At 43.3% G+C, this 18,834-nt stretch overlaps 1 protein-coding gene across 1 annotated transcript in view; it reads left to right on the forward strand.

Annotated features, from left to right (window-relative positions):
• Positions 1-17,544: 17,544 nt before the first annotated feature.
• SLC41A2 (solute carrier family 41 member 2) overlaps positions 17,545-18,834 on the forward strand; it is a 91,503-nt gene continuing 90,213 nt past the window's right edge. The window contains exon 1 of the mRNA XM_090272582.1: positions 17,545-17,627. The gene's annotated coding sequence lies outside the window, so the exon portion shown is untranslated. The remainder of the gene's footprint in view (positions 17,628-18,834) is intronic.

Below are 18,834 nucleotides of genomic sequence, written 5' to 3' on the forward strand. Positions count from 1 at the left end.
TTGCAAATAATGTATTTTGCTTTGCCTCTTAATTAACCTTTTAATCCTGTGGATAAAGTCAAATGTTTGCATCCAAAAAAATGTGTTTTTTTTCTAGCTATGTAAAATTTTCACTTGGAAGACTGGGGGAGTGGATTTTATTTCTATTAGACCTATATTCTGAAGAGTAGCCACCTTAAACTGGAATTACTTTGATTTTTCTGGCTGATGGCGGGAATTAAATTCTTTTTTTAATTTTTATTTAAAAATTGTAGTTAACATTATTTTATATTAGTTTACAGCATGGTGATTACATTACCAGACAGGAGCCTGGCCCTCAGTGGGTATGCCTAGGGCCAGATGTAGTGTGTGGGTCTTTTTTTTTTTTTTTCTCATAAAAAAAAAAGAATTATTGTTGAACTTCCAGCCAAGATGGAGGCATGGGTTGACATGCTGCGTCTCCCTCCACAACTAAGAAAAAATACAATTACCTCAAAACTAAAAAAAAACAACCAGAAGTACTAGAAAATTGAACTGCATGGAAGTCCAACAAATGACGATATAAAGAAGAAATACTCACCCAGACAGATAGGAGGGGCGGAGCTGGGGTGGAGAGGATGTGGTGTGGAGGAGGCGGCAGTAGCAGTAATAGCAGTGGCAGCGACAGAAGATGTGGCTGGCCAGTGGAAAGAGCAGTCACACATTTAAAAAAGTTGGGAGGGACAACTGGGGAGCACTCCTAGCACCAGACCAGACTGCACAGCTCATGGTTCCAGCTCTGGGGAAAATAAAGCCTCATTGCTTCTGACTGTGAAAATCAGTGGGGCTTGGGGCAGAGGAAGAAACTTCCAGTCTCTCAAGAGACTCCATTTGTTTAGAGGCCCCCATGGTTCTAGAACATCTGCAGACCATCACTCTGGGAACCACAGTCAGGGCAACAGCTAGAGGGACAGCAGACCCATACAGGAAACAGAAGTGCCTGGAAAATAGGTGAGTGCTGAGCAAGCAGCATTGTTCCCTCTAAGACCCCTCTCCCACATACAGCGCCACAACGTGGTGAAATAGGTCGCCCCATACTGATAAATACCTAAGGCTCATCCCTTATAATGTAATAGGTGCAAGAGTTCTACCTAAGACACAGATAAACACAAGAGCTTGTCAAGTTGAGGAGACACAGAAGTATGGCCCAAAAGAGGGAGCAGATCAAAGTTCCAGTGAGAGAACTAAACAACGAGGAGACAGTCAAACTAATAGATGTGAAGTTCAAAACACTGGTGATAGAAATGCTCACAGACTTGACAGATACGCCTGAGTATGGCAAATGCGGAATGGAAGAAGGGAAAGCTATGCTAAGTGAAACAAAGGAAAATCCACATGAAACCAATGATGAAGGGAAGGAAACCAGGATTCAAATGAATGATTTGGAACATAAGGAAGAAAAAACAGTCACCCAGTACAGAATGAAGAAACCAGAGATGAAAAAAATGAGGAGAGGTTTAGAAACCTCTGGGACAACTTCAAATGTGCCAACATCTTAATCATAGGGGTGCCAGAAGGAGAAGAGTAAGAGTAAGAAATTGAAAGCTTATATGAAAAAACAGTGAAGAAAACTTCCCAAATTTGGTGAAGGAAATAGACATACAAGTCAAGGAAGCATAGAGAGTTCCAAACAAGCTGGTCCCAAAGAGGACCATACCAAAAGACATCATAATTAAAATGCCAAATGTTAAAGATAAAGAGAGAATCTTAAAAGTAGCAAGAGAAGAGAAAAGAGTTACCTACAAAGAAGTTTCCATAAGACTATCTTCTGATTTCTCAGAAGAAACTTTGCAAGCAAGAAGGGACTGGCAAGAAGTATTCAAAGTGGTGAAATGCAAGGACCTACAGCCAAGGTTACTCTATCCAGCAAACCTATCATTTAGAATGGAAGGGCAGGTGAAGTGCTTCCCAGACAAGATAAAGCTAAAGGAGTTCATCATCACCAAGCCCTTATTATATGAAATGTTAAAGGGACATACTTAAGAAAAAGAGGATCAAAACTATGAACATGAAAATGATAAGAAACTCACAATTATCAACAACAGAATCTAAAAGAATAAAAACCAAAACAAACTAAACAAACAACCAGCTTAGGAACAGAATCATAGGTATGGGGATCTTTCAGAGGATTATCAGCTGGGTCGGGGAAAGGGGAGCAATGGGGAAATGGTGCAGGGATTAAGAAGAATAACTGCAAATAATGACAGTTAGTTTTTCCTGTCTGGTTTAGATGCCTTTTATTTCTTTTTCTTTCTGAATGTGTGGCTAGGACTTCCAATACTATGTTGAACAAAAGTGGTGAAAGTGGGCAACCTTGTCGTGTTCCTGATCTAAAAGAAAATGCTTTTATCTTTTCCCCTTGAGTAAGATGTTAATTGTAGGTTTGTCATATATGACCTCTATTATATTGAGGGATGGTCCTTCTGGTCCTACTTTGCTGAGGGTTTTTTATTTTATTTTATTTTTTTATCATAAATGGATGCTGCATTTTGTCAAGTGTTTTTTCTGCATTAATTGGTATGATCATCATATCTTTCATTTTATTTACACAGTGTATGATGTAAATTGACTTATGAATAGTGTACCAACCTTGCATCCCAGAAATAAATCCTACTTGAACGTGGTATATGATCTCTTTAAGGTATTGCTGAATTTGGCTTGCTAATATTTTGAGAGAATTTTTGCACTTATGTTTATCAGAGATATTGGCCTGTGATTTTCTTTCATTTTTTTCTTTTTTCTTTTGTAATGTTTTTGTCTGGTTTTGGAATCAGGGTAATGATGACCTCATAAAATGAGCTTAGGAGCTTTGCCTGATTTTGAAATTTTTGGAATAGTTTGAGAAGAATAGGTATTAATTCATCTTTGAATGTTTGGTAAAATTCACACGTGAAGCCATCCAGTCCAGGACTTTGGCTTAATAGAAGATTTTTGATTATTGATGTAATTTTGTTGGTAGTAATTGGTCTGTTCAGATTGTCTGTTTCTTCTTGATTCCATCTTGGTAGATTGTATGATTTTAGGCATTTATCCATTTCTTTCAGATTTTCCAATTTATTGGCATATAACTATTCATAGTATTTTTTTGATAATCCTTTATGTTCTTGCGGTGTCAGTTGTCACTTTTCTTCTTTTATTTCCAAATTTATTTATTTAGATTCTCTCTTTAACTGTTGATGAGTTTGGTTAAAGGTTTATCAATTTTGTTTATCTTTTTAAAGAATCAGCTGTTAGCTTCATTGATCTTTTGTATTGTTGTGTAGACTTATTTATGTTTGCTCTAATCATTATTTTCTTTCTACTTTCTTTGAATATTGTTTGTTGTTCTTTTTCTAATTCCTTTAGGTTGAAGGTTAGATTGCTTATTTGAGATTTTTCTTTTTCCTTGAGGTACGCCTAAGTGCTATGAATTTCCCTCTAAGGACCACTTTTGCTGTTTTCATTTTTGTTTGTCCTTAATGTCATTGTTAACCCATTAATTGTTTAGTACCGTGTTATTTAGTCTGCATATGTTTGTGTGGTTTTTTTGTTTTGTTTTGATTTTTGTTTCTCTTAAATTATTTCTAGTTTCTTATCATTATGTTTAAAGAAGATGCTTTACATGATTTCAAAATCTTAAATTAATTGAGACTGGTTTTGTAGCCTAACATGGTCTATCCTGGAAAATACTCCATGTGCAGTTGGAAAAAAATGTATATTCTGCTGCTTTGGGATGAAATGCTCTGAAAATATCAATTAAATCCATCTGGTCTAATGTGCCATTAAAATTGTTATTTTCTTTTTGGTTTTATGTCTAGAAAACCTATTCACTGATTTCAATGAGACATTAAATTCCCTACTATGACTGTATTACTCCCAATCTCTCCCTTTATGTCCATCAATACCTGTTTCATATATTTAGGTAGTCTTGTTCTGAGTGCATAAATGTTTACAAGGGTTATTTCCTCTTGTTGGATTAATCCCTTTATCAGTATGAAATGTCCTGTGTCTCTTATTATAGCCTTTGCTTCAAAGTTTATTTTGTCTGATATTAAGTATTGCTACCTTAGCTTTACTTTATCCCTTTAGTTTCAGTCTATGTGTGTCTGAAGTGGGGTATCTTGTAGACAGCACATATATAGGTCTTGTTTTCTTATCCATTCAGCTACCCTGTGTTTTTTTAATTGGAGCATTTCATCCATTTACTTTTTTTTTTTTTTAAATCTTTAGAGAGAGGGGAAGAGGGAGAAAGAAAGGGAGGGAAACATCAATGTGTGTTTGCTTCTTGGGCACCCCCCAACTGGGGACCTGGCCCACAACCCAGGCATGTGCCCTGACTGGGAATTGAACCAGTAACCCGTTGGTTTGCAAGCCAATGCTCAATCCACTGAACCACCCCAGCCAGGGCTAATCCATTTACATTTAAAGTGATTGTCATGTTATTATTCATATGTATGTTCCTTTGGGCTTGCTTCTTGTGGAGTTAATCAGGTGGTGCTCTATTGTGTTCTGAAGCTGGCCACCAGGTGTGTTGGTGCTGGGGCCTCTTGAGTAGGCATTCAGTGCAGGTCTCAGTCAGCTGCTGCCTGTGACCAGCCCAAGACTACTTGGTAGGAGCTACAAAGCAATCCGTGGTTGGTAGCTCCCTGTGCTGGACCTGGTGTCACATGAGAGAAGCTGTGCTGTACACCAAGGTCAGCTTCCGCAAGTATCGGCCCTGGGGCAGGTCAGCAAAATGCACAGGGCACCCCTGGACTTGCTGCTGCCTGCAAGCTGCCCTCAATGCTCAGCCGCTGAAAGAGCCTCGGGCTGTATTCCAGTTGGATGAAGTGGGTCTCAGGGAGTCTCCAGGGAAGGCGAATGGTGTTCACCAGGTTAATGCAAATTCAGGTTTGGCACCAGGGCTAACCTGGGTCTATTCAGCAAATACAGGGAACAGTGAGGCCAGAAGCTGCCCTCCTGGGACATGCACATATTTGAGTTTTTTTGAAAGGCTGCAGCTCAACGAAGCCCGACTACCAGTCACAGAAATAGCCCCTGGCAGCGCATGATTTGGGTATGGGGGAGTCTCAGGGCGTCATCATACAACAGTTGGGAATTGTAACCTACCCTACTATTCTTTTGACATTGTTTCTCTTCAGTGCTGACTCTGTCTAATATGTAGCTTGTAGATAAACTGCACATTTGTATAAGAACCCTAGAAACTAACTTCAAAAGGTACAGACAGACCTTCAGGCATCCCAGCTCTGGGAGATTTGCTGACCTTTAACCGTGGAGCCAGGACAACATGAAGTCAGGATCACGTGAAGCCAGGATGACTAAACCAGAATGATGCACAATGGAGCATCAGTTGCCTTATCAGAAGGGACTGTGCTGACCTGGGTGTAGAAAACTTTTCAACCCCCTCCCTTGATCTCTCTGTTCAGCTTCCCCTCTCCCTCCTTATAAAAACCTCTGCCTGCATTGAGATATAGAGATGGGCTTTGAGACAAGAGTCCCGCCATCTTCCAGGTGGCTGGCACCTGAATGAACCGCTTGCCTTTTAAATCAGCACTTGTTTTTCCAGTATTGGCTTTCGAAATGGCAGGCAGCAGACCTGTATTCCTTTACAATCAGGGTGGAGCAAGCGGAAGTTTACAAGGCTAATAAGATCCAGATTTGGCTGTGTAAGGGGAAGGCTCAACACAGTGACAATGTCAGCTGTCCCTCCAGCTCTCCCCCTGAAGCCACACACCTCAGTCTCTCCTTGTATGTCTCTGATAGCACCTGAGCCACTGTCCCTCTGCTAGAGCCCAGGTTAAGTGCCTGCAAATGCGTCTGTGTGCTGGCCCTTAAGAGAATGCCTGGGTTTCCAGCGGCCTTCCTTCTTACCCAGATGGATGGAATCCCTACTGATTCTCATAGCCAGATGTTGGGAGGGCTCCTCTTCCTGGCATTGTGGCTCTGGATTACGGAGCCCTGTGCGGAGCTGGGACCCCTTGCTCCTCTGGAGGGATCTCTGCAGCTGAGATACCGAGATATCCCTCCCAATATTTAACTGCCACACATGGGTGTGGGGCAGGCCTATTTCAAGTCTCCACCCCTCCTACCGGTCTCCACGTGTCTTCTTTATGTCCTTAGTTATAGGACTTCTGATCAGCTAGTCTTCAGATGTTTCTCCTAGTTGATTGTTGTATAATGTAGTGTAATTTTGAAAAGGTCACAGGAGGAGGTGCACAAAGCACTTACCTGCTCTGCCAGCTCGCCCCATTTCCTGTAAAGTCACTGTAGCATATTCCCAGACATGCTGCCTTCAAATTATCTTTTTAAGGGTTGAATTTTGTATGTTGCGCAAGGCACCATTTCTTCCTCACAATTCCACCGCTAGCACGGCACAAATAAGATCTGTGTTAAATTCTGCTGAATATCAATGAATCTAAGTAACATCACAGTATTTTAATAAAGGGTAAAGATGGGCATGGAGATGGAGTGGAGAGTCATTTTTAAATACAATTCATTGGTTTTTGATCAAAAGATTTTTTTTTCATTTTAATCACTTTTAGTTATTTTTATATCTTATTTCTCCTTCTGCGTCATATCTCCAGCATCTTGGACACATAGAGCTTGCTCTAGAAAACAGTATGTAGGGCTAGGTTGTCAGCATCTCCTTAAAAGTATTTAGAAGATTTATAAGTAATTAGGTCAATAACTAAGCATTCTAAGGACACTATTTTTTTTTCTTTCTTTCTTTTAATCCTTACCCGAGGACATGTTCATTGATTTTTAGAGGGAGAGGAAGGAGGAGAGAGAGAGAGAGAGAGAGACATTGATGAGAGAGGAACGTGGATCCACTGCCTCCCATACACTCCCCTGCGAGCGATCAAACCGAACCCTTGGAATTGCCCTGACTGGGACTCAAACCCACAGCCTTTTGGTGTATGAGCTGACGCTTCAACCAACTGAGTTACCTGGCTAGGACCTAAGAACACTGTTTTATACAATGATGGGTGTACAATCTGATAGAAACATTCAGAAGAAGGACTATATACAAGAGTTAAATCATGGGAGAGGACAGGAAGAAAACGTTTTTTTTTACATTACTAAATCGGGTATAGTTTGTACTGTTCCCTTTTTCTCATCCCACACTGCTGCTACCTATTTTATCCATTTCACGTTAAGAACATTTTGTAAGATTACGCATTCTGATTACAACCTGTTACAGGGCCCCCTAATTGCTATCCAGGACAGAGTGGTCTCTTATTTTAAAATGAATGCTCTCGTTTTCACAGAAGCTGTCCTCCTTTGAAGCTACCAAAACAGGCCACCTACACATTGGCTGTAAGTTCCTGATTTAGTTAGCCGAGAATACGAAGGTATCAGAAGAGAGGTGGTTACACAGAGTAGAAGCAGAACCAGCATATCTTCGTATGGCTTTTCCCTCTGCAGCGGTGAGAATACTGTCCCTGTTCCCCTAACTCAAGCTTTTGTCACATTTTATTTTGAAAATATTTTGGATTTATAGACAAGTTGTAACAGTAGCATAACCCCTGAACACCTTTTACCCAGTTTCATTTTGCTCCATTTTGGAGGCTTTATCACAATTTTTTCTCTCTCCCCAACACCACCACACATATAGTCTTTTTTTTCTTTTTAATATTTCAGGAGTAAATTGTGGACTTATGTCTGTTTACCCTTAATTACTTCAGTGTATAAATCCTAAGTACAAGAATATTTTCTTATGTAAAATGAACACAGTCAGAAAATATAACATGAATATAGTACTATTATGTAATCCACTGTTTGTCATCAAATTCTGTCTCAATAATGTCCTTTATAACTTCTATTCTTTTTCTTAGTTCAGGATCCCGCACAAGAGCATGCACTGCACACAGCCTTTTCTAATCAGTTTGCAAATGCTACAAATCAAGGATTTTTTTGTTTGTTTGATTCATCCCGCAACCCCCACCCCGGAGCCAGTTTAGCAGTGCACCACTGGAAATCTGACTGCCCTTATCCTCGATATATTTATTCAGCATCCCTAGGTTACCTGGCGAGAGAATTAAATTTGTTGATCAGCTGACTTTAAAACGGGGAGAGAACCCTGGATTATCTGGGTGGCTCCAATGCAATCGGAAGCGTTCTTAAAGTGGAAGCGTGAAGCCCAGAAGAGGACCAAAGAGACGGGAGTGTGGATGGAGGGTCAGAGATTCTACGCTGCTGTCTTTGAAGTTAGTGGAGGGTGGCCATAAGCCAAGGGATGTGGTTGGCCTCTAGAGGCTGGAAAAGGATTCTTCCCTAATGTTCCCAGGAAAAAGCCAGCCCTACTGCCATCTTACTTTTAGTTCAGTGAGATTTGAATTAGACTTCTACAGAATTTTAAGATCACTGTAGGGGACCGCCCTGCGTGGTTTCGGGAATTGTAGCCCAGCTGCAAGCTGTGCCCTCCCTGAAGGTCTATAAATCTTGCCCGGAAGACTGGGAAGGCTGAAGATGGACATGACCCGAAAGCCCATTCGGGAGGTTTCGGTGGGGAGTTGGATTTAAAGAATGCATGTTCTGTTTTGAAGCTTGCTTTGTTTTTCTCATCTCTTAAGTTAGCTATAGTCCCTGTGTGATATCAAGTACCCGGAAGGTGTATAAAGCTTTGCACCCGATGTCCCCATAGTGCCAGATTGTTTAACAGACTGTGATCCAGAATGTTCACTGTGTTCCTTACATTGTTATTGTGATCAGTGATTGTTAACAATAATCCAAGCATTTGAAATTGATTGATAATTAATGTATCCTGACTCTGTATCCCCTGGATATCCTCCTCAATAAAAGGAGCTTGGAAGGCTTGATCGGGGCTTTTCTCCCCTAGAGAGATCAGCCACCTTTCCTCCTTCCACACAAAATACAGTGTTTGGGTTACTTTTTGTCTCTCATCTGAGATCCTAAGACCACAACTGGACAGAGAGTTTCCACCGAGCCGAGGGCGTTGGGGGCCACCCACCTCAGATAACAAACATTTTGTTTTAAGTCACTAAGTTTGTGGTAACCGGAGGACAGTTTTCTCACAGACAGAAAGGTGGGCAGAGGCCATTGTCCCTTTCCTGGGCCCTCCCCCACAGAGCCACAGAGCCAGCAGGTCCTTCCCATATCTGATGCCCAGTCCTGGAGATCCCCTGAGACTCCATCCCACCCAGCTTGTGGGCCCACCCAAACTGTTAACTGTGACTTTTCCATATGAATGACTGGTGTTGGCTCAGGCTTCACAACTTCCTAAATCCTCAGTGAGCCCCCAGTCCCCACACCTCTTGCCCCAGGCACCACGGCACTAGCAGTAACCAGCCTAGATTCACAGCGTGACTGCACCTGGGAACCTCCAATCCCAGCACAATTAGCAGCCATCTCAGATTGCTTTATAGCTCAGGCAGGGTGGCCCTGGGCAGAACACATGTGGGGGCTGACCTTGGCCTGCACCTCCCAGAAAACCCCAGAGCCTGCACACCCAGTGGACAGCTACAGACCATGTCAGAACACCACGACCTTGCCCCCATACAGCTGATCCTCCTCAGAGGATGGAGGATGGAGGACAGAGGACGGAGGTTGGTGGTCAGTGGTCACAGACAGTTCTTGCAGCTGACTGGCCTGGGTAAATCCCTGTTATTGACCTGCCAACAGCAATCAAGGCTCAACGACAAGAGGAGGGTGTAATCAGCTCACATGTAGGGTGCAACTTGAGCAGCCAGCTTGGGTGATAGGGGAGGCTGTCCCACTGGACCCTACAGGACACCTACTACATTAGGCTACTCTATCAACCCTGACAGACATAGCAGCTCTACCTAATATATAGAAACAAACACAGAGAGGCTGCCAAAATGAGGAGACAAAGAAACGTGGCTCAAATGAAAGAACAGATCAAAACTCCAGAAAAAGAGCTAAATGAAATGGAGATATGCAATCTATCAGATGCACAGTTTAAAACACTTATTATAAAGATACTCAAGAAACTTAGTGAGTACCTCAACAGCATAAAAAAGATCCAGTCAGAAAAGGATACACTAACTGAAATGAAGAACAATTTACAGGGAAAGAACAGTAGAGTGGGTGAAACTGAGAATCAAATTAATGATTTGGAACATAAAGAAGCAAAAAACAACCAACCAGAACAACAAGGAGAAAAAAAGAATCCAAAAGAACAAGGATAATGTAAGCAGTCTCTGGGCCAACTTCAAGCGGCCCAACATTCACCTCATAGGGGTGCCACAAGGAGAAGAGAAAGAGGAAAGAACAAGAAATTGGAAACTTATTTGAAAAAATAATGAAAGAAAACTTCCCTAATTTGGTGGAGGAAATAGACATACAAGTCCAGGAAGCACAGAAAGTCCCAAATAAGATGGATGCAAAGAGGCCCACTCAAGACACATTATAATGAAAATTACAAAGATTAAAGATAAAGAGAGAATATTAAAAGCAGTTAGAGAAAAGCAGTTAGTTACCTGCAGGGGTGTCTCCATAAGACTGTCAGCTGATTTCTCAAAAGAAACTTTGCAGCATAGAAGGGATTGGCAAGAAATATTTAAGTTATGAAAAGCTGGGACCTACAGCCAAGACTGCTCTACACAGCAAAGATACGATTTAGAATCAAAGAGCAGATAAAGAGCTTTCCAGACAAGAAAAAACTAAAGGCGTTCATCACCAAACCATTATTATATGAAATGCTAACAGGACTTCTTTGAGAAAAAGATCAAAACTATGAACAATAAAATGGAAATAAATACATATCTATCAATGGTTGACAACAATTAAAAAAATTGAATCTAAAAAACAAACTAAACAAACAAGAAGAACAGAGACAGAATTATGGATATGAAGAGCATTTTAATAATTGCGAGAAGGGAGAGAGGTGTGGGAGAATGGGTGAAGAGGTGAGAGGATTAAGAAGTACAAATAACCCTGGCTGGTGTGGCTCAGTGGATTGAGCACCGGCCTGTGAACCAAAGGGTCGCTGGTTCGATTACCAGTCAGGGCACATGCCTAGGTTGTGGGCCAAGTCCCCAGTTGGGGGCGTATGAGAGGCAACCACACATGGATGTTTCCCTCTCTTTCTCCCTCCCTTTTCCCCTCTCTAAAAGTAAATAAAATCTAAAAAAAAAAAAAAAAAGAAAAGTACAAATAGGTAGTTACAGAATAGCCATGGGAATGTAGAGTATAGTACAGGAAATGGAGTAGCCAAAGAACCTATATGCATAACCTATGTACATGAACAACAATTGCCTGATGGAGTAAGGTTGCTGGGTGGAGGGGGGCAAAGGGTTAAATATTGGGACAACTGTAATAGCATAATCAATAAAACATAATTAAAAAAAACAAAATGCCAGTAGTAGCATCACTAAAAGTAAAAGAAGGTCAGTTAAAATGTATTTATTCATTCATTTCAGTGACTCCCGTCTCACTCAGAGTGAAAGCCAAAGGCCTTCCAGGGGCCTACAAGCTTTCATGACCTGCCTCCAGTGGCTTCTCTGCCTGCATCTGCTACCACTGCCCCTTTGACCATTCCAGTCCAGCCACACAGCAAGTCTTTGCTGTCTCTTGAACACAACACATACTCTTCTGCCTCAGGACCTTTGTGCTTGCTGGGCTCCCCGCCCTGATAGCATAGCTGCTCCCTCACTCCTGTCAATGGAAGAAACTTTCATAAAACATTTGAGCCACACGGAGGATACACCTGGAAGCAAGATCTCAACAGACTGAGATAAACATTTCAGAAAGTAAGTTTGCAGTTTCATTTCTGCATTTGAGATTAAGGAGGGAATTTAAGGAAGAGTACTTGAAGGTGGGAGGAAGGTAGAATGGGATTACAGGATAGTTAAGATTATGTGCTCTCTTGTGGGTGGTGATTTCAAAGGTGTGTTAACTGAGAGGCACAGAAACAACAGAGCATGCCTAAGGAAAAGATAAGCCTTTTATTAGAATGTTATTTGCCTGGGGTGTGATGTCTCACCATGACCTGCCCCATTAGGAATTTACGATCAGATCGCCTTGTGAGTTTACTTTTCATTGAATCCCTTTTTTCATCCACACTTTTCTCTTCTCAAACCAGCAAGACCTCCCTGGATCACTTGACATAAAACAATTTCCCCTCCTCTTTACAGCGCCCCGCCCATGCTGCCCCCAAACGCCCCAACCCTCTTTTATCTTCCTAAGTCGTTATCACCATACGGGATATACATCTATCTGTATATTTATACTGTTAATCTAAAAACAAAAGGCTAAAGTGAGAGGCAACAGCATTTATTTGAGATCTAAAGAATAATTATTCCAGAAGCACCGATCAGGCAGAAACCCCAATGGTGGTCTAATTAGGAGGTAAAGGCAAGGGGTATTCACGAGAAAGGGAAGGGGAATAATTCGTCGGCAGCCGTCCGTCTCGAGAGACGATGGTGTAGCTTCTTAAGAGTCTATCTGCACCGCCGAGAATGGCTGTGCAGTCCAACTCGGGAGTGACACGGTATCTGTCTCCTCCCGTGTTGAATTGAGATCTTGTGATGACGCTGGAGTGTCCTCTCCAGTGAAGCTGAAGCTACAGAGCCTGGGCAGGGTGATATGGAGGGTCTGCTGTTGCCCATGCAGCAGACCCCCCCTCTCTTCGCAGCTGAAGGATCCAAGGGAAAGACGGAGTCAATACAGCTTGGCTTCAGGTGCGCCGCAGGAGTTGCCGGTGTTGACTACAACGTCAAACCGCCTTAGGGACTCCGGCTCCGGATTTTCTGTCGGGGTTTACTCCCTTAGCCTTTCCCCTGAAGAGGTATGCCGCAAGGCAGCGGAGGTTTTTTGGAGTCAGAGTTTTCCTTCTCTGATGTGCCCTGACTGGAAGATCGAACCAGCGACACTTAGCTCGCAGGCCGACGCTCAATCCACCGAGCCAAACCAGCCAGGGGAAGGTACCATACTATTAGTAGGAATACTTAGAACTCTTGCTGGGTAGGTTAGTTTTCTATTGAAGCCATTCCACATTATCACAAATTCAGTGGTTGGAAAATCAACCCAAGCTTACTATTTCACAGTTTTGCAGGTTAGAAATCTGACATATGGGTGGCTCACTGGGTTAAAAATCAAGATGTTGGCAGAGCTGCATTCTTTTCTGGAAGCTTTAAGGAAGAAAACCTTTACGTTTCCTTTCCAGCTTCCAGGTGCTTACTACATTCCTTGCCTCATGGCCCCTTTCCTCAATATAGTCAATAATATTGTAATAACTATCTGTGGTGCCAGGTGGGGATCACTTTGTAAATTATATAATTGTCTAATGACTATGCTGTACACCTGAAAGTAATATAAAATAATATTAAATGTCAACTGTAATTGAAAATGAAAATAAAATACTTTTAAAAATATGATACAAAATATATTCTGTTGATTATGGGGCAACAAGTCTTCTCATGATTTTCTGTAAACATTGTTAGATGGACACAAAAATATATAGAATGGTTGATACCTTTCATGCTAGATTTTTTCTAACAATAAACAAATGCAAATGCCATTTATAAGGTAGAAATGTTTTAAATAAAAGAATATTATTTTCTGAGTATTGTAAAAATAAATGTAAAAATACAGATAAGTTCTGAAAAATATATATAATCCAACAGAGAAACATAACCACTAGTTAACATTCTAGCACTTTGTCTTGAAACTTAAAACTTTTTTTCATTTACTGTAGCAAGGGCATTTTTCCATATCATGAAACCACTATTTCAAATGGACTAAATATGGGATAAAATATAAAGTGCTCAATAGTTTATAGAGCTGAGATTGTAAACTCATTTGATTTAAACTGATATGTATATATTAAAGTGTTTTAGTTCTTATTTGATAATATGCTGACGACTAATGAAGCTATAAAAGGCACGTGTATCAGTCAGGAAGGGCTTGGTTATACTGTGGTGATAAGTAATCCTCAAATCGCAGTGGCTTAAAACGACCAAGATTTGTTTCTCTCTCAGGCTATATATATTTCATGGGTTCGTGGAGGGGCTCTGCTCACTGGAATCTCTCAGGGACCCAGGCTGACAGGACCATCGCCAGCTCAAATATTTCTGGTCACCTTTTCAAGAGAGCTCTAAAGACTCTCATACTGACAATTAAACGCTTAGCCTAGGAAGCAACATCCACCACTTCTGCTCAAAACTTATTAGCCCGTTGGACTTAATCCAAATTAGAAACTTTTGTGCTGCAAAGGACACCACAAAAAAACAAACAAACAAAAAAAAAAACAGAATGAGATAAAATATTTACAAATTGTATACTGAGGAGGCATGTGAGGATAAAAAGAAAGAAAAAACCCCATGATCTCTACACTCATGGACCTTTCAGGTATTGACTAAAAATTCATGCAAATACCATTAAATTGTAACAGTGGAAAGAACTGCAAACGAGAGGTACATAATGTTATGAGAGCATCTAACGGACCAAGGCAGGAAGTTCAAGGAAGGCTTAGTCGACGATCAAGCCCTTACAGTTCACCCCTGATCTATTTCTTCAATCCACCATTTTAAAAAAATATATTTTTTATTTATTTATTTTTAGAGAGAGGAGAAGGGACAGAGAAAGAAAGGGAGAGAAACATCAATGTGTGGTTGCTTCTTGAGTGCCCCCAACTGGGGACCCAGCCCACAACCCAGGCATACGCCCTGACTGGGAACTGAACAAGTGACCCTTTGGTTCACAGGCCGGTGCTCAATCCACTGAGCCACACCAGCCAGGGCTTCAATCCATTTTCTCCCAGTCTCTACTGCCTGCAAACTGGTCTACACACCCTCTATTGCTTCCTTCTTATTCATTCCCCACACTGCAGCCAGAAATGTCTTTTACATCATGTCCAGATGGACCCTCTCCAACTTTTCAGTGGCTTCTTTTTGGCTTTAGGATTAAGTCCAAAGTCCTCAGCATGGCCCTCCATGCTTCTGCCCATATCTCCTGCAGAACTGTTCAGCTCACTCCAGTCACCTGGGCCTCTTGCCATCCCTCCACCCAAAGCTCCACAGGCCTGAACAGGTGGAAAACCTCTTTCCATCAAAGGGCCTTCAGACCTGTAATTTCAGTTTCACTGAGTGTACTCCCCATCCCCCCTTTTTGTGGCCCAGCCTAGTCCTTTTCAAGGCTTATATTAAATGTCACTTCCTCTTCCTTACCCTGTAGAGCAGACAGGCCCCTTTGTTACACACACTCATAACTCCCAGGCACTTTTTTTTTTTTTTTGTCTAGCAATCATCACAACAGTGATTACTACATATCCTCAATTCTAAGCCACTTGCTTCACATTTTAAGTTGTCAGTGGTCAGGCAGAAGATGAAGTAATGGGCGTGGTCTTTGCTGGCACATGTTAGGACCTGATTTTTCAGAAGAGGGATATCTTTTGATCTGCTTCCACCTTGATTTATTTTCAGAGTTGAAATGTAATTTAAATTTGGATTCCAACTTGAAGCTTAAAAGACCTACAAAATACACACTATATTGTCGCCTACAGAATGAAGAGCACCTCCTAAGTAGAAGGTTGCCCGGGGGGTGGGGGGGAAGATGGGGGAAAAGAAAGGGAAGGGTCTAGTCAAGGAACTAATATAAATGACCCACAGACACAGACAACAGGGTGGCAATTGACTGTGGGAGTGGGGAGTGGGCAGGACAGGGGAGAGCAATGGGGAAAAAATGGGACGACTGTAATTGAAGAACAATAAAAAAATTGAGGTGGCGGGGAGAAGGTTGTCCACCACATGCCAACGAATGAAATTTAGGGCAGTTGAAACCATCAGCTCTCTCAGAAACAAATGGTGGTAGAATTTTCAAAACCTGGAGAGGGTGTCCTCTCCTGTGTATACGCATACTTAGTGCAGAATCTTGAAACACTGCAAGACCCAGTGGAGGAACAGTTATCTGACTGGAACTTTACTTCTGGCAAAATTTCAAGAGCAGCTAATTACTTTTAAGTGACATGTAATTAAAAACCATAAGAACAAAACCACTAGAAAAACAGTCAAAACACTGTTTTTCCATATTCCTTACAATTACACTTTTATTCCTCATTGTGTTTCAGGGGGTGTGAGGTACAACCGCATGGGCCGTTTAAAAAGCATGACTGTAAATGAATGAGACATATAGAAGCACATTCTACCGTAAAGCTGAAGGTCAAAACCGAGTCTGATTGAAATGCAGAAGAAAAAAACTGGATAATGGTATGCTCTGGTGTCCTTTGGTCCCTGAAAAGCCGCTACTAAATCACTGGTGTGAGATTGAGTTGGTGGAAGCTTTAATTTGAGGAAAAGAGTATCTTTAGCTGTGTAATGTTTAAAACGACAGTCTCTCCCTTAGAATAGGTACCTGAGAACTGACGCCTTCGTTTTGTTCAGAGGACTAGCCTGCTGGGGCGAAGCACATTACCTGAATCATACACAAAGGTGCTCATTAAATAGCTGTTAAATAAAATAAATGAGTTTTTGGTTTTACACGGCAAACTTTTGTAAGGGATAAAGAAGCCAGTGACTCTCAACCCAGTACGAGATAAGTAACGGATGAATTAAGGAAAAGGGGCGAGGAAATGACATTCTGCAGCTCCTCACACATATCTCTGGGATCAAAAGGAGGAAGATTGTCATCACCAAGCACAGAGGAATGGGAAGATGTAGCTACATAACTTTGCAAATAAGTTGGAGATAGACCTATAACTAGATTACCCTTAGTTAATCACACCCTTAGTTAAGTAGTTAATCGTGTTAGATTGTGAACCCGGATTAACCAGTAATGGAGAAACGGGGGAGAAGGAGGAGGGAGGGGGAGCTAATGGCATTAGTATAAAACCAATTTACTTTGTCTACTTCGCTGAGCATGCCCCGGCTGGCTGTGGGCCCGACTCTGCAGACTCCCGAATAAATACCTCCCTTTTGCTGAAGTCCTGTCCCGGTGTTTCATCGTGAGCTTTTTCACACTTTGTCTCATTTTTACCTAGATTTAAAAACTGTGGGCCAACGTGCAAAGTCTGGCATCCCAGCCACCTCCACAGCCCCGGTGCACTTTGATTGGGAGGGTGTTAGGAGCTGCCCTGAATACTGTCCTCCTCCTAGTGGTCCATCCCTTCTCCCCCCCTTCTGCGCTGCTCTGCGGAAAGGCATCCACAGAATTACACGTATCTTGGTTTTAATCCCACTCTGCGAGAAGGAAAGAATGCAGCCAACCCTTGGTCTGAGGACTTAAAACATGAGTCAGAGACTTGGGGGTTCAGACCAAGGAGCACTGGGTGATGTGGCTGTACGTGGGTCCGTGGGGATGGCGTGGGCTGCCAGAAAGAGGCCACAGCCGTTCTCCACCGGAGGGTCCTCCTTCCTCCTCTCTATCCGGCCCCAGTCGGCGTCTTGCTGGGATCAGTCAAGGGTGCTCGCGCTCCAGGACGCCGCCCCTGCGGCCACATCACCAGGATCTGGCTCTGCACACACCCCCCCACCCCAGCCCCGGGCGGTGGCGCGCCTGCGCCTGAGCGGGGCCGCCGCGCGGGGGCAGGGCGGCCGGCCGGGAGCGAGCGGACCGCGGGCTGTCAGATCGGGGCCGCGAGGGCGCGAGGAGACGCGCGAGCAGGGAGAGGGCGCGGGCGCGGGGCCGCCGCAGACGCCGCCGCCGGGGACTAGGTGAATGCCCCACCCATCCCCCCGCCCCAGGTGCCTCGGTCGGGTCTTAGGAGGCGGGGTCCCCTCTGCACAGCGGCGGCCACCGTGCTCCTTGGCAGGTGGTAAAGGAGGGGAAGTCTCGGCGCTGGCCGCGGCGCCGGGTTCGGGCGCATCCCAGGTACCGGAGGGGGGTGGGGCGGGACCCCGGCTCGGGACGCTGGGACTCGGGCGCGGGGAGGGCCGGGGGAAGCGGGGAGCGGCGGCGCGTCGGGGTCCGCCCGAGCCGCAGTGTCCCCTCCCGGCCCGCGGGCAACGCCAACGCCGGAGTCCGGCCCGCCGCGCCTGCCCAACCTCGGGCGGGAGGGGAGGCTGGCCGTGGGCGCCGGCAGCGGACGCGGGCGACCGCGGTGGGTCGTCCCGGGCCGGGAGAGCGGGCCAGACAGCGGGTGCTGACTGAGCGATGGGTGGGAGGTGATCGCGGATGGGGGGGCTTCGAGGCAGGCTCGTGCACACCCCAGATCCACCGCTCCAGGGCTCGGCATTTGCTCTGAGTCACCGTGTTCTTCCCTTCTTTTCTTCATATGTGCGGAGTATTTCTCAGTAAAAAACACCAAAGTGTTCATTTACAGAAAGAGATGACATATCCACACATGTGTTAGCTATATTACATTACATGTATATTAACACATATAGGCAGTTTTTTCCTGTAATTGAACATTTTTGATATATATTTCACATACTATAGAATTCATCCTTTTAAAGTGTCGCTTTTAGCACAGTCGCGAAGTTCTGCAGTTATCACCACTATCCAGAACGTTGTCATTACCCCCAAATGAAACCCTGTTTCCAGTAGCAGTCACTCCTGATTCCCCTCTTACCCCGCCCCTTGGCAGCCGCTAGTTTACTGTGTCTGTGTGTTTCCCAATTCTGGAAATTTCATAGAAATGGAATCATAATACGTGGCTTTGGGGGATGGATTTCTCTGACATAGCATAATGTTTTCAGGGTCCGTGTTGGATCATGTATCAGTACTTTAGTCTTTCTTATGGCTGGATAATGTTTCATTTTATTGGTGTCCCACTGCATCACATTTTGTTTGTCCGCTCACCAGCTGAGAGACAGTCAGGATATTTCCACTTGCGGGCCATTGTGAATAAGGCGACTATGAACATTTGTGGATGTTTTTTATGTGGGCATATACTTTCATTTCTCTTGGGTATACATATGT

The sequence above is a fragment of the Furipterus horrens genome, unplaced genomic scaffold (genome assembly GCF_987537825.1).
Source record: "Furipterus horrens unplaced genomic scaffold, mFurHor1.1.pri manual_scaffold_4, whole genome shotgun sequence".
NCBI classification, from domain to species: domain Eukaryota; kingdom Metazoa; phylum Chordata; class Mammalia; order Chiroptera; family Furipteridae; genus Furipterus; species Furipterus horrens.